Source organism: Brassica oleracea, chromosome C6 (assembly GCF_000695525.1).
Source record: "Brassica oleracea var. oleracea cultivar TO1000 chromosome C6, BOL, whole genome shotgun sequence".
NCBI lineage: Eukaryota > Viridiplantae > Streptophyta > Magnoliopsida > Brassicales > Brassicaceae > Brassica > Brassica oleracea.
In genome coordinates, this window is record NC_027753.1 from 23,901,530 (window position 1) to 23,919,392 (window position 17,863).

At 32.0% G+C, this 17,863-nt stretch overlaps 1 long non-coding RNA gene across 1 annotated transcript; it reads left to right on the forward strand.

Annotated features, from left to right (window-relative positions):
• The first annotated feature begins 11,029 nt into the window (after window positions 1-11,029).
• LOC106298475 lies at window positions 11,030-12,322 on the forward strand. Its single transcript, XR_001261476.1, has 2 exons — window positions 11,030-11,315; window positions 11,388-12,322. It is a non-coding gene; the product is annotated as an uncharacterized LOC106298475 (long non-coding RNA).
• The last annotated feature ends 5,541 nt before the right edge of the window (window positions 12,323-17,863 follow it).

Sequence of the window (17,863 nt, forward strand, 5' to 3'; positions counted from 1 at the left end):
AAGTAAGTAAGCCTATTTATAGAGTTAGATGTTTGGAGAAGGATAAGATTGCATAAATCAGATCTTTACTTCTTTTTGTTCCTTCCCCATGCGTTGTGCCCTTTGGCGTTTGCTAAAAACTGCATTAGCCTTAGATTCTTTACTTTTTCAATATCAGAACCAAGTGGCATATACAGTCATGAGAATTTCTTCTTCTTCTTTTTTTTACTTAATACGGAAATATCCTTGCCCTATGGTTTAGTAGTGATCCACGGATCCAAGAAGGTACGCAACAGTAAGATTATGTATGCTCTATGTTGCTTTTTATGGTTGGGTTGCAATATCTTTTTACTTTTGGTGCAATCCACTGAGGTGGAGATTGGATTATGGTTTATCCAGTTAGATGCCTATCTTTTCAAAGCAACAATAGATTCCTCCAGGCTCGAAAGAAACGGAAAGCAAGAAAGGAAAAAAAAAGGAGGATTGTCTTTGAGATACTTTTTTCTGCTTGTGTGACCTGGAGTCTAGAGAGCAAAAGCGATGTAAGATCTTGCTTTTAGCTCTTACACTATCTTCAAAACCATTTTTTAAGTTGTGCATTCACAAACTTCTGAATGTGAGCGTTTGTCTTAACTCTTAAGAGTCTTATTTGTTGTTGCCGAGGATAAGAATAGATTGTTCATTGCAGCAGAACTGAACAAGAAAACATGGTTTCTCAGATTTGGAAATCCACGGAAATGAGGAATCTATGGCAGATTCGGTGATAAGGCCATGTGTCTGTTTTTCTTTCATTATGATTGATTTAGTACACTGTACATAGCACACTTGTGGGTGATAAAAATCTTAAGATTCGGTTGGAACAACTTGTGTAGGATAATATTCACTTCCAGATATCTAGAACAGTCTACTAGATTTGGCTAAAGGTCATCTGATCATAATATATTTCTTTGCAGAATTGCTACAATCATGTTCTGTAATGAAAACCTGGAATTGTATCAGAATTAAGTATACTGTATATGATTCTCGTTTGAAAATTCAAGTTGATCCTTGAAAGCCAAGAAACATTAATTAACGAAGAATAGAATTTCAGTAAATCATGAAACTTTGTGAGAAAGCTGGCTTTCTATTGCTCGGTAAATGCAATGCCCATTTGGTTTGATGTCAATGAAATGATGGTTAACCCCATCGGTCTAAGCTTCTTCTCCAGCTTTTCGTTCTCAGACCATACGATCACTTGTCACATTGCTTTGCTCCTCTGCTCTCTATCCGATTCTTCCTTGGTTCATTTCTCGCGTCTCTTGCTCGGCTTTGAGTGTTCTTGCTGAGCAGTGTGACTGAGACTCCAGCGATGGTTCTCACTAAAGTGTACATATCTCCTTTTTCTCATCGGTTTCCTCCTTGGAGATGTTGCTGCTGCTGTACATATCTCTAAGCCTTTCTCATCTCCGACTCCTTGTTCTGTAGTTGTTCGATCTCTTGCCTACAATAAGATGGCATGCATCATCATGATCAACAACAACACATATAACAATAAATCGAGTAATAAACATTGTCAAATATCCAAAGCGAGCTCAAAGGGCTTTGTTCTTTAGTATTGGTTTGGTTCCAAAAAAAAAATAGATTTAGACAATAATAACACTTGATCTAATCCAAAAAAAAAAAAAAAACGATTCGATTCTCGAAACATAACTAGTCGAAACGCATTGCAAATTCAATATTTCAGCCACTAAAAAGTTAGACGAGCTAATTTTTATTTTCTATAAGATAACTAGACTTTAAATCACTTTACATTGAAATGCAATAGTCGTACATACTACATGGGATAACGTTGTCGTTATTTAAAGTTTATACCTTTGATCCAAAGAAAGAGAAAACCGATGTTTGTAATTTAAGGCTTACGGTAACCAAAAAAATCGAAATGTTAATTGGCTTGTGTGTCAAGTAGCAAAATCAATGCATATTGAAGGCAAGTTTTAAGGGCCCATTGGAGGAAACTAATAAAAATCTATTTAGAACTCATAACTCAGCGTAGATTATTTTGTAAGTATAAACTATATTTATTTTGTCAAAGCTTGTTTAGGTTAATATAAAAAGGGGAAGATAATTCAGTCTATAAAATGGAGTCTAATGATGATACACCTACAAACAAATATCAAACTTACCTTACTTTTTTCACCATTATTACTATAACATTTCATTTTTATCACATAACATCATCTCATGTATTTAACACAACAGACTATGTTTTTTTTTTCTGAAAAAGGGCTCACAACAGACTATGTTTACACTTATTATTCCAATTTTTTTTAGAGAAAATTAATAGAATGTTATATAAAAATTGGTTTATTACTAGAGTGTTATATATCTTTTAAAATTACTAGAATGTTTGGATACTCCTAGTAAATGACAATAAGGGCATTTGGTTAGTTTTTTTAATTGAAATTATTTTTAAACATTAAATCCACATCACTAATTAAGTATTCACATCAGCAATAGAGAACAATCAACCATCTCTTTAATTACATAACGTTGAAAAGAAAACACAACAACACAGCACAACTTCGTCGAAGAACTTAAGGAACTCTAACGGCCTCTTCCCTGAAATCGTCATTGACATCGTGTTTACTCCCTCTTACTCGAACTAACTCTCTGTCTTGTCTTCTCCAATATCGTCTTCTCTGAAATCGTCGTCTCCAATCGTTTCTACGAAGTATTTTTCGCTGCAAATCGCCCGAAATCATCTTCTCTGCTGCGTTTTTCGAGTTTGTGGCTGAGTTTTAATTTATATTGTGGCTGAGTTACTTTTCTTTTATGGCTGGTTTATATATGCAGTTGTGGCTGAGTTACTTCCCGCCAATCTCCGAAAACCTAGCTATAAGAAGTGTGCATTCCGAGGAGAAAAGACAAATACATTCCAAAAAACACTCAGATCGCCAATTGTGGGATGTATTTAATTAAGTTTGTTTGTGATTTCATATCCATATTTGGATAATCTAATTTTTTTTTCAGATCTGAGTGAGAGAAAATTGAACAAAAAGAGGATGAAGGAGACGAAAAGAGGTGACGGATTTAGCAGAGACGACACAGAGGAATTCATTGAATCTTGGATACATGGACGAGTTATCACCGGAATGGTGCAAAAAACCCTGTATTTTTGGTTTTCTATGCAAAAAAATAACTCACCCATGTATTTGTGTTTGATTTAGGATATGTTTACACTACTCAGCCATGTCGTTTATATATCTCAGCCGTGTCGTTTACATAACTCAGCCATACCTCAAACATAACCTAAAATCAGAAAATATTTAGATAACTCAGTCGTATCATTTATATAAATCAGCAATACCTCAAACATACCCTAAAATCGGAAAAACTGAATTCAAGAATTTTAAGAAGTTATATTGAAGATCATCTTATCAATATCAAGTGAATATAAATCAACTGAATGTGTATAGTTTCTTGAAGTTGATACTTTAACTTGATCTTGAGATATATGTTCTCTTACAATCACTTATACAATTCCTAGTTACAAGACTCTAACTTTATTATTTTCTTAAATCTAAACCTCAAATCCTAAATTATAGAATTATAAAGTTATAAAAATTATAAAGTTTATCTTTAAACATTAAATCCGATATATTTTTATTATTTAAAGTTTAAAGTTTAGGTTTATAGTTTAGAGTTAAACTCAAATTTTAATCATTTTTTAAAATAATCTTTAATTTAAAATTCCATTTTAATTTTTGATTTAAACCCGTAACTATATTCTTTAAATTTAAGCAGTTTTTTTAAAAAAATTGAAAAGAATTAAAATTGAAATTTATACTGCTTTTTTTATGACCATTGATTGATTTTAGTCTAAGGGTTCAATATTTTCAAATAAAATTACAATATTTTATAATATTTTAAAATTTAAACTACAAATATTAAATATAAAATTATACATTTAAATATTTTCAAAACATTATCTCAAACCATATCTATTTCGAACCTTTAACCCTAAACCATAAACCACATGCTTTGACCTATACCATAAAACATTAAACTTTAAACTTTAAACACAATTTAATTAATCATATACCATAAATTCTAACTACAAATGTTAAAACTCTAATATTTTTGTTATTTAAAAATATAATCTTAAATGTTAAATCGAAACCCAAAACACTATATACCAAACCCTAAACTCACTCAATTATATACCCTAAACTTAAAACTTCATATTTAAACCACACATAAAAAAATCAACATAATAAAATCCGAGTTTTAAAATTTAAAACTTTATCAAAAATACAGTTTAATATAAAATATAATTTTAACCATCAAAATTAAAACATTAACCATTGATTTTTTTAATTTAAGGGCTACAAATCCATCTTGGGGTTATCTTCTAACTTCTTTCTCATTGGTTAGTTTTTTTAGTACAAGGATTACAATTCTTAACCATTGATTATTTTGATCTAATGGTCTAAAATGCTTTTTTTTTCTTCACTTTGTCTCTTCTACTTGACGTCTCCTTCTCCTCTTTTCTTTCCTACCGGAGTTCTTCACAATCCAAGATCTTCTTCATCTCTCTCACTTTATGTCTTGTAAACAAGAGAGATTCATACATCATCATTCATTTCTTATGCCTTAGTATATTAGGTTTGTAAATCTTAGAAGTGAGAGAAGAAGAAACGTCAAAGAAGAAAAGAAGATTGCTGGAGAAGAAGAAAAAAGTTCGGAGAAGACTGGTTTTCGCCGTCGTCACGGATATTGAGCTCGTCGTCGTCGCCATCTATACTCTCCGATGTCATCATTGTTGCCGTTTCTCAGATCCATCTTCGCCGGTCTCCGTCTTCACCGTAGTCGCCACCACAACCGCTTGTCACCACACTGGCACCTCTATCTTTCAATCTCTCTCGCTCTTTCTCTGTGTTTTGAATTTATTCTTGTTACTGGAAGGTGGACAAGGCAGAGGAGCTTGGTGGTGGAGGAGGTAACAAAACTATTGTGTGACTTGAAGACGTCTGAGCTCTCGTGGTAACGAGACTGCGGCGGCGAAGGAAGAAGACAATAATGACCTTGTGGCCTCGTGATGTGGAAGAAACACACGGTGATTTAGTTAGGTTTAGATTTTGTTGACGACGGCTGCAAGCTTTTTTGTTTCTAGGTTTTAGATTAGGGTTGGTTTAGAATTAAACTCAGCCGTAACATATGCATAACTCAGCTGTAAAGTATGCATAATTCAACCGTAATGTATCTGAATGGTATAAGTCAACCGTAACGTTCCTATAAGTCAGCCGTCAAGTGTAATTTTTTTTCGCGACGTTTCATATTTTTGGCGGAAACAAAATCATTCCTTCAACTCTGAAATCGTCTCCACAAGCGTCTTATCCCAAATTGTCGTATCGTTTATATAACTCAGCTGTGTCATTTAGATAATTCATTTGTATCGTTTATATAACTCAGCTGTGTCGTTTAGATAACTCAGTCATATCCCAAACATACCCTAAAATCGAAAAACTGAATTCAAGTACTTTAAAAAGTTATATTGAAGATCATCTTATCAATATCATGTGAATATAAAATCAACTGAATATGTATAGTTTCTTGAATTTTCAAGTTGAGACTTTAATTTGATCTTGAGATATATGTTCTCTTACAATCACTTATACAAATATACCCTAAACTCAAATTCAGTTGATATATGTTCACCTATAATGTTCTCTTACAATCATTTATACAAATATTCCCTAAAACTCAAATTCAGTTGACATATGTTCACTTATATATGTTCTCTTACAATCACTTATACAAATATCCCCTAAAACTCAAATTCAGTTGACATATGTTCACTTATATATGTTCTCTTACAATCACTAAACTATAGCCTTTGTTTTCTTACAATTGACGGAACTTAGCCTCCTCATCTCTCTCTCTTTAACTCTTTCTTCTTCTACAAAATGACGAATCCGATGAGAGAGGAAGCAGCAGGATGTCAGATCACCATACATGACACTGGAAGAGAAAAAACATCTTCTCTAACCAACCATGATCGAAGACGACAACCACTGCTATAGATCTGTCTAAGATTTTTGGGTTTTTAGATCTATGTTGTTTATGCGACTGATTTGTCTCTTCAATGGTATAAGCCGGCCGTAACGTTCCTATAATTCAGCCGTCGAGTGTAATTTGTTTCGCGGCGTTTCGTATTTTGGGCGGGAACAAACTCATTCCTTCAACTATGAACACAATACTAAAACTTTATTCTTTTCTTAAATTTGAACCTGAATCCCTAAACTATAGAACTATAAGGTTATAAAAATTATAAACTCAGTCGTAACGTATGCATAAGTCAGCTGTAATTTGATTATAACTCAGCTGTAACGTATGCATAACTCAGCCGTAAAGTATGCATAACTCAGTCGTAACGTATCTGAATAGTATAAGCCAGCCGTAACGTTCCTATAACTCAGCCATCGAGTGTAATTTGTTTCGCGACGTTTCATATTTTGGGCGGGGAAAAATATTTTTTGGGCGGAAACAAAATCATTCCTTCAACTCTGAACACAATATAAAACTTTAATCTTTTCTTAAATTTGAACCTGAATCCCTAAACTATAGAACTATAAGGTTATAAAAATTATAAACTCAGTCGTAACGTATGCATAAGTCAACTTTAATTTGATTATAATTCAGCCGTAACGTATGCATATATAACTCAGCCATAAAGTACGAATAACACAGTCGTAACGTATCTGAATAGTATAAGCCAGCCGTAACGTTCCTATAACTCAGCCATCGAGTGTAATTTGTTTCGCGATGTTTCATATTTTGGGCGGGAACAAAATCATTCCTTCAACTCTGAACACAATATAAAGCTTTAATCTTTTCTTAAATTTGAACCTGAATCCCTAAACTATAGAACTATAAGGTTATAAAAATATAAAGTTTATCTTTTGAACACAATATTAAAACTTTAATCTTTTCGTAAATTTGAACTTCAAACCCTAAAATTCAGAACTATAAAGTTATAAAAAAATTATAAACTAAGCCGTAACGTATGCATAACTCAGCCGTAACGTATGCATAATTCAGCCATAACGTATGTGTTGGAGACTCACTGTATGAACTAAAGTTATCATATTTAGGTGACGCACCATCTGAGTCATCAAACATATAAAATCAGTTTTCAAATTCATCATCTTCTTCGTCTTCTCTCATTTTCTTTCTTTTTTGTTCAACTCTCTCCTTTTCTTACAATTTACAGAACTTAGCTTCTTCATCTCTCTCTTTGAGTCTTTCTTCTTCTGCAAGACGACGAATCCAATGAGAGAGGGAGCATTCTTGCAGGATGTCGGACCGCCATACATGACACTGGAGGAGAGGAAGCTTCTCTTTAACCGATCATCATCGAAAACGATGACGACTGAAGTAGATATATCTCAGATTTTCAATTTTTTTTAAATCTATGTTTATGGACCTAGTTGCGGAAACAATAATTACCAGATCCATAAGATCTCAGATAAAGATGAAGAATAAGATGAAGAAGATAGATAAAAAAGGAATAAAGAAAACATAGATCCTTATTTTACTGTTGTAACATTAGACTAGTGATGACATGACAAATCCGAGTTGATGACATGGAAAATTGGTTAGTCAACCGCCAAATGAATATATAACTCGACATAAATAAATCAGCCCTCATGTACAATGTAAGTCAGCCGAAACGTGTATACTATTTCAGTAATTAATCTTTTGCTAAAAAATAAGCCGTAATTAGGATGCAAAATCATAAGTCAGTTGTATCGTCAAATAAATCAGCCGTCAAACGAATATTATTATAGTAATTAATCTTTCGCTAATAAGTCAGCCGTAAATAAGCTGAGTTTACTGTTAATCTATCCAATTATGGCTGATTAAATATAACTCAGCCATAACAACATCCCATAAGTCGGTCGTAAATTCGATAACTCAGCCAGTCGATGTTCATTAACTCAGCCGTGAAAACATAACTCAGCCATGTCTTAACTATAACTCAGCCGAACTTTCCAGAAATCAAATCGCCGATGTATAAGTCAGCCGTAACGCGTGTACGTAAGTCAGTCGTTATCCCATAAATCAGCCAGATTTTTGTAAATCAGCCGTAACTAACAGCTGACTTATGTTCTTAAGTCAACTGTTTTCTCTTAAGTCAGCCGCGTTGCTTAATTCAACCGCAACGTAGCAATAACTCAGCCATAATGACATATATAGCGCTTTACGGCTGACTTAATGAAAACACATAACCAATTCCTACGTGGCGCCGAGTTTTTGCTTATGTGGTACTAAAAAGTAATGACATTCTTGTAAATACGTTTTTTCTCATAACATAAAAAAAAAAGTAATGACATTCTTGTAAATACGTTTTTTCTCATAACATAAAAAAAAAAGTAATGACATTCTTGTAATATTTGAGTAAATTTTCCTTTTTTTTTATTACTATTCCAAGTTACTATCAGATATATATATATATATATATATATATATATATATATATATATATATATATATATATATATATATATATATATATATATATATATATATATATATATATATATATATATATATATATATATATATATATATATATATATATATATATGTATTCAATTATCATTTTCGGTGTGTTTTAATACGACAATTCAATAAACCATATGTACTACGATAATACAAAGGAGGATTGATACTCTATATGATTTTGGATTCTCTAGTAGCGGGATTTTCTTCTTACCTAGTATATATATATATAAAAGAATTTAAAATCAGTAAAGTCAAAATATGTAAATTCATAAAAAAAAAAAAAAAAAACTGTTCACAAATATTTCAATTATATGCCTAAAAATCGAGAATGTTTAAACTGTAGTTTGGTTCTTAAGCATATTGGCCAGAAAATCTATGGAACAAGCAAGTTGTATATTGAAGAAATAGTTATTTAAATGTGTGTGAAGTAAATCAACATCTATAAACTTTGAATATAAGTAAATAAGATATGATTTTTTTTTTGGTCAAAAATAAGATATGATTAAAACATCAAATAATAGTGGGTCAGTAGAGCTATAAAATGGCAAAAGGATAACAACATTTAAAATTAATTATTATCATCTAATAATGTTAGAACGATTCATTATAGTGTGTGAAAATGATAATACTTTGAAGATGTTTGAATAGTAAGAATATCTAATGCACAACAAATTTTTAGAATTGGTCTCACTTTCTAATGTGTAGTATTTACTAACAAATTGTATAACATGTTTGAATAGTAAATAGATCTAATGCACAACAAATATGTTGTATTCACTTGACTCACACAAGCAGTTTACAACAAAGATGCACTTACCTCCAAATGTCATATTATATCTTACCAACAATTGGCAACTATATATAAAGCAAAATCGTTTTCATTCAATCTCAACGTACAAATCGACTTCATTAGAGATGAAGGACTTTATAGAGATGAAAGTTGTATTTATAATTTATTTCAGTTCTCAGTCAATGCATTTAAATTCAATAAATTATGTTTTTGTTAATTTTTACGGCAAAACAAGGAAAAAGAACCAAAATATACTTTGAATGAAACGAAATGTAGAAGGACAAACAGTTTATTTTTTCAAAATTGGAGACTGTTCTTTTTGGAATTGCTTTACATGACCTGCAAAAACACCATAAAATTGGGATAATAAGTTGACATCAGAATAAGAGTTCATATACATATGATGGTTAAAAATATTTATAGTGCTGTAAATAGTTGTCAGAAATGCATATAACATGACTCTCTCCAAATCCATCTTCAAAATTATTGAGATATATCTTCAGTTCTTCGAATATCTTGTTTGGAGAAGATTTTCTGTAAGAGTATTCTCTATCTTTGATGCTTATGAGCACAATAAATAAATATGAATTCAACTTTTCATTAGATCTTGACATATAAGTTTATGTCAAAGTTTGATGAGATTATTAAGTCACTTGTCAAGATATAATTATGAATGATGAGCAATTCTAGAAATGATAATTTGGATGGAGTATATAAGAGAACTAGGTGTTTTGCCTGCCGTGCGGGCACAATTATCTTCCTAATATTTATTAATAAATATATTATAAATTTAAAGACAAACAAAATAATTTATTGTCATACACTTAAAAAATCAATAACAAATTTAACATAGAACTATTTATATATGATGCAGTATTTCATTAAAAAATATATATTTATTTTTATAAAATTATAAACAATAATGTTGTGTTAATATTGTAGAAATCTCTTTATATACAATTTGGATTGTGTGTTTTTTTTTTAATTTTAATTCTTCATTAATTATCAAGATCATTAATTATGTTTATCAAAACATAGCTACTATATAAACTTATAATTATCAAGACTATTTAACGATTTTTAACTAGATAAATATATGTTCAGAAATTTATTTACTGAAAATAATATTAGTTTAGATAATAATATAATAGACATGAATTGTTTTTGTCAAAAACGTTTTTTTTTCTTTTTAAAAGTTTTTATTATAATTGATTCATGTTTAATGGTTAATTATATAAAAATAAATTAAAAAATAAATTTAATTATTCATTAAGTGTAACATCATATTTAGCCATTTTAACTTTTAACGTGGAAGTTCTGTTGCAAAAATCACTTCACAAATAATAATATAGACACCCATCAAAAATTTTGAGATGTAAATTTCACGCATTATTATTATTTTTTAAAAGAAAGAAAAACAGAAGAAGTTCTCAACAAAAACAAACTAAAATTTCGTGAGAAACTGTAAACTCAAATGTTTATCAATCAATGGCCTATTGTTTTTTGTTTAAATTTAAATGCATGACTAAACTAAATTACAAATATTAATATTTTATTATTAAGAAATTCACATCAGAGCATGTTTAATGCAAACTCTTAATTAGGTCTCTTAGCTCAATTATGAATTAAAAAAAGAAAAATTGATGAAAACCTAAGGCACGTCTCTTAATTAAGTTAAGACACGTCTCTTAGGAGGCACGTGTCAAAACATTACTGGGTAGAAGATAGATCTGAGTTTCATCTGTTTTTTCTCCTCCTTCTCTTCCGTCGCTCGTGCGATGTAGATTCTCGTCGAAGAAGAAGCTTTGATCGATTGGTTTCGATCAAAGTCACATTAAAACAATGCTTCACGTCTTGAAAGACTACGCAGGCGTCTCTTGTTTCCTTGTCCTGTTCGCGGGAATCATGTCTGGTCTGACTTTGGGGCTCATGTCTCTCGGTCTCGTGGTGCTCGAGATTCTCCAACGCAGTGGCACTCCCAACAAGAAGAAACAAGCCAGTAATCATCTCTCCTTCATTGTTCCTATTTTTGTTTTTTAATTTAATCTGATGATTGGTGATTTTTCTTTAGCTGCGATATTCCTGGTTGTTCAGAATTAGTATCAGCTTTTAGTGACACTGCTTCTGTGCAATGCTGTTGCAATGGAGATGAGAAGATCATTTGGTTCTTGATCAAGTTTATCGTTTCTTTGGAGTTTGCTCTTGATCGAGTATAGTTCTTATGCCTCTGTATGATTGAAACTCTGCTTTCTTCAAGTCTCACAGGGTACTTAACCAAAGATGCTTCAAGCCTTATAGATTACATAACAAAGATGCTTTCTTGGTTTCTTGATTAGGAAAATGTCAAGTATCTTCCCCGGATTAAGCTAGGAAGAAACAGTCTGTTACTACTCTACAGGCCATGGCTAAGAGAGCAAAAGCAGAGTTGAAAGGAGGGACTTTGAAGACAGTGAGTGATAAAGGCAATGGAAGCAACTCTGCGAAGAGTCTCACAGGTTCAGAGAAAGCGAAGCCCTTAAAGAAGACTGAATTGGTCAAGAAACCATTGCCTAAGATGATAAAGACTCCAGGAAAATCAGTGGTTGAAGTAAAAGAACGTAAGGATCAGGTTCAAGGGGCTCGCAGGAGATTAAGGATCATGGCCATGTAAAGTTTCTACTCCCCGGTTTTCCTGGAAGCTCACCTAAGACAAAGCAGTCATTCCCTCAAAAGCAAAACTCTAAAAGTAATCTGTTCGTAGGTTCTCCAGTAATAAGACCAAAAGCATTACATGTTAAGTCACCAATGAAAAACACAACTTGTATCTTGATTCTTTAGAGAACTCATTTGTTAAGCAGTTGTATTCCTTGCTTGCGGAAGGAGGGACTCAGACTAGAACTCGTGGTATGCAGTCTAAACATCACTTTGGTGTTTTTGTTTCATTCAGTCACATGTAATCTTGTGAGTTTGAGTTTGTTGATTCATTCAGTGGTTACATACAACAATGAGAAAAAGAACATTCACAGACACACACATGCACAAGTGTTTTTTTTAAGAACCCCTAATAGAGTTTTACAATTGGAGCTAAGAAAACAAAATTACTTTAACAAAATCTCTTAGCAAAAATTTAGTAATTAAATATTACCTAAGAGACCCAATAGGGTCTTTCCCATTGAACATGCTTTTAGTATCTTCACAGTCGGAGCTGCTCTGAAAACCAGTCACCTCTCCATCAATTACCAGCTTTTATATGGTTAGCATATTAAACCTAGGTTTAAACCGGTATCTAGAGGACTCGAATGTCTATAGTGTTCTACAGTCATATACAAAGGCTCTTCTTTTCTTTTTCTTTAATAATGCCAACCAAATTTAATTTCATAAGTTGATAGTTTTCTGACCATACGATCAAAAACCCCCAACTCTCTCTCCTCCGTCCTTTTTCTCTCAAAAGTTACAGTAGGTGGTCTTTGTGTTTTGCTCCGGCGTTGGTTTCTCCGACGTCGGAAGCTACCTTCTTTCCCGATCTAGTTTTCTCTTTGCTTCCTGATTCTAACGAGATCCATCTTCGATATGTTTTGCTACTCAGAATTTTCATCGTTGGTGAGTGTCTGGTTCTTCTACGGATAGGACTAGTTTTGCCGGTTGTTTGAGTGTTTGGTGTACCGACGAGTTGGTGTGAGCTTGATAGGGCAAGGGAGAGCGTTTTTTTTATGGTAGTGACTTAGCAGTTTTTTTGTAAGGGTAATATGTTCAGTGGTTGCTTGCTGTTTGTGACTTCTCCCGTGTGTGTTCATGGAGAAGTTCTGTAGGCAAGGCTTCAGTTTCATGGTGTTTGGGTGAGCTGCTTTCTTTAGTTGTTTGTCGTGTATGTATCCAAGGTGTGTGGACCGAGCAGCGAGTTCCCCTTGTCGAGTTATGAAGTCTCCGGGTTAGTCTTATCGTTTGGCGGGCAAGGCAGCAGCGATAAGTGTGGTTGTATGAGAAGTGGAGGTTACCGGGTGGCGAGCCAGAGGCAGCAGCGGTTACTCCCTATCATTGGCGTTTACTCTTTTCTAAATACTGCTTGGTGTGTTGATGTAGCTCTTGTGATGATTATCAGTTTATGGTGCTAGTGCTGGTTTGGTTCTTATGTTTTATGTTTTTTTTAAGTCACCCCGATGTGGGTTTAAGTCACCCCATTGTGGGTTTAAGTCGCCCCTGTGTGGGATTTAGTTACCGCTTTCTATGGGTTTTCAGTGTTGGGGCTATTTTGTTTTGCCGTCAACTTTTGTATGAATATTGGCCTTTTGGCGTATGAATGAATATCAATTTGGGAAAAAAAAAGTTGATAGTTTTCTTAACCTAAGAGTTTGATTGGTAACTCACACAGTAAAGTGGACTAATATAAAATGGTAAAAAAAGGGAGTAAATCAGGAAGTGAAAAAGAGTGGGGAAAAGGAGAAAACAATTTTATTCTAGCAGAAAGTAAAATAATAATGAATGTACATTTTCTCCTGTTTTAACAATAAATAAAGTAAATTAAGGAAAATATCATTTCACTTGATTGGCTACAGTTCAGCATTAACTAGAGTAATAAATTTGTCAGCGTAAATATTAACCACAGATGCTATTCAATCACAGCCTAAATATTCATAGAAGAAAAAATATATATATATCAAGAAAATTTGGGATATTATATAATTACCGTTGAAACAAGACAAGTAGGCGACACATGTGTACTATCGTCACCCACACCCACACCCACACCCACACCCACATTACATATCTGTGGAATCACTTACATTGACAGATTCTTGTATTCCTTTACATGCACTCATATTATAAAATTGCTACATATATTTGTGGAATGGGGTCAGATATGGATAAAACTTCTTATCGCAGATTTTTTCCAACTCGAAGATGACGCAATCGCCACCAAAACTCTACTTTTTTCTTTACATACACTTCTGAAATTGAAAACTATTATGTTGTAATCTCTAGTGAAGGCACTTTGAAACATAATGTATCTGACCCTTATTGATTGGTTTTAGTTATGAAGCGCAATGCTTACATTTAATTAGCCCTATTACAAAATTCATTCAACTGTCTATACCAACTAGGGTCCGGCCCATCCTCTGAAATTGAAAACTATTATGTTGTAATCTCTAGTGAAGGCACTTTGAAACATAATGTATCTGACCCTTATTGATTGGTTTTAGTTATGAAGCGCAATGCTTACATTTAATTAGCCCTATTACAAAATTCATTCAACTGTCTATACCAACTAGGGTCCGGCCCATCCTATGTACGGAATGAAAATTAACAAATAATTAAATTAGTTAAAGTAAATATTTAATATAAATTATTATTATTTAAAAATATATATATTATTTAAATTTTGTACATGTTATTGTATTTAAAGACTAAATAAATATGTTATCTGAAATTATTATGATTTTAAAAAGTAAATATACTTGTTATTTTTTAAAATATGATTTTCTTTTTACAAAACAGATGAAATTTTGTTTTCATGATATAAACTGTATAGTGATATTGTACTTAACCGAACAGTTAAAATCCACCAAATTTTTTTATGCAATGAATAAATGATGTTCTAAAGCAAAACTTATATAAATTTGTCATCGCTAAAAACATGCCAGGGAAAATGGTATAAGAAGGAAAATGTACTCTATGATTTTGCACTCCGAACTTTATTTTACTTAGCATCATAACTATCATAATTAGAGTAGAATAAACATTAAACTATACAAAATTAAGTATCCACATAGATTTTTAATATTAAAATCTAGTAATCTATGATGGTGATAACGAAACCTACACAATGAAAATTAAGACCAAAACGACCTTAAGTTTAAATTAAGCTAAATTTTAAAACATCCATTAAAACTAATGGTGTTTTATGTAATTTTTGAGTTTATTACCAAAGAGGCAAAAACATCACTAAGATGAGTTACCATACTCTATTCTAAATATTTGATCAAGTTTTAAAATCTGCGGACATCTTTTCTCATTTACATATGAACCTCCATCTCTTCACTGGAGTTATGCTACAAACAAACTATATATATTTACATATCAAATTATGTTTATATTATTACCAACTATTTTGTTCAATAACAATTTGAAATATATATATACCTATAACCAAATCATAGGTAGTTTTTAATTCCTTGTCTTCTTACTCCAAAGTATTAAAACACTATTTAAACAGATTATTATTGTTAGACATGTCTCTTCCAGTGATATAATAATCAGCCAATGGTTTTTGTATCAAAGATTAACATGAAAACTAATTCGTGGTAGTTTTTTTCATTGAGTGTAAATAATACGACAACAACACGTTAAAAATGGATGATCGTCTTCAACCAAAGTGAAGCTCTGCCGTGAGGGGAACTCCTAAACGGGGGAAATCGTTGCAACTTCTAATTCATCTATTGGAATGTACACAAACGTTCTGATCAAAAGCAAAGGTTCCAGCTCTTTCGCCGATTCCATTGATCGTTTTTTTTAACTTGTCTTGCACCCGAATGTGCACCTTATTTAAGAAATAATTGGTTGAGAATAATTTGACAGCTAGCTAATCTGATTCAAGCGAAAAGAGAAAGCAAATTGACATACATCATAGGTGTTAATGGAGAGTCCAATATCATTATGACTGAGTGGATAGAGATTCTAACATTTTGTATCCATGATTGTTGGCTTGGATCACTTCCAAAAGAAGCTCGCATATGCACGCTCTCGCCGACCTTGATACCAAGTGCAGGCATTTACAATGATTCATTCACAAAGAAACTAAAACAACAATACAACAAGGGCAATTCTCCTAAATAGACAATTTTCAAGTTTTGGTCACAAAGATAGACCACAAAGAAGAAAATGACCAAAATATTTCATTTAATACGTAAAATAACACTAATACCCTAGATATAAAAAATAAAATAATAAAAAAAAGAATTTTTTTTATAGTTTTAGATTATATTTTTTCAAATTCGAACTTCTTTATAATTTTTTTTTCGAAATTTTTTTTTAATTTTTTTTTTCAAATTTTCTTTTTGTAATTCAAAAATACTTTTTGAAACTATTTTTAAAATTTTTATTTTCAAATTTTTAATATTTATTTTTTATTTTATAAAATTTTAAACCTCAATCCCAAATTCATACCCCTTAACTCTAAACCCTAAGGTTTGGATTAGTCTAGGAGTATAAATATATATTTACCTCTTTAATGAAATATTTTAATCATTTTTCTCCTTGTGGTCTATTTTTGTGACCAAAACTTTTTTAGTGCTATCATAGGATATTTCTCATACAACAAATCTTATTATTTGATACTATTCAGTAGCAAAAAGAAGAAGAAATTTCAATCAGGTCATTAACACCTCGAGACTAAGCACAACATTGAGAAGGATACAAACTCAAGACAGAAATCGAGAATCTTAATAAGATGATAAGCCAAAAAAATTCTGATAACTATCAGAGAGAGGAAGAGAGATTAGGATCTTACAAAGTGAGAGAGCTGTAAAAGATATATTGTTTAGTTTTAGTTGCAGAAACATAGCTCCATAGCCAAACATTGTTCTTGTGGTCCCCAACAGACACAAAATGCAACACCCCACTATCAAGAAAGTATTGGATTGTTAGAAATATGTTAGCAACTAAGCAGGCCTCATGAACAGCCTATAATATCCTTGAATCATATAGACCCTTTAGAATGTCTACTTACGCATATGGCTTCATCTTTCTTGAGTTACGCTATGGCTTCATCTTTCTTGAGTGTGAAAGTCCTAATACGATGTCCTGGTGTACCTCTGTGATTAATGCAAGGTAGCAAATCACATCAAACACAAAGAATCAATAGATCAAAATTAATCAAAAAGCAAAAAGAGCAATGACTTACCAATATCAAAGACACATTCATATCCCTGGATGAAACCCAAAACTTTATCATCATAGTGATGAGTTCAATCGAAGATTACATCCTTATTTATAGGAGAAGATTTCTGCTGTAACCATGGAGAAGGGGAGGGGTATTGAATGTGTCGTAGTGGGAGCCAATCGTTCCTCTTGGTTTAAGTGATGTAAAGGGATCCTTAGTTGCATCGACTGAATAATGGAAGAGACGTTACGAAGCCGATTTGCAACGTATTAAGCACATAACATAATGTTCAAATGATTAATCCCATCGTTACTCACTACAAGAAAACATGAGAGTAACGACTACCATTTACGACTACAAATGTGTAGTCGTAAATTAACTTCGATGTTACGTCTAACTTACGACTATGTTAAAGTCGGTCGTAACTTAGACGTAATTTTGCTGCTAAAAGGTTTAGTCGTAAATTGGTCGTAAACTAACTTCGCATTTATGACCACACTTTCAGGTAGTTGTAATGTGGTCGTAAATGTACGACTAAATTACATCGACAAGCTATCATCTGATTAACGACCAATTTACGAGAAATGTAGTTTCACATTTGTGGTTAAGTTATTATCAAATGTAAATATGTTATTTATTATATAATTAATGAAGTTATATATATATATATATATATATATATATATATATAT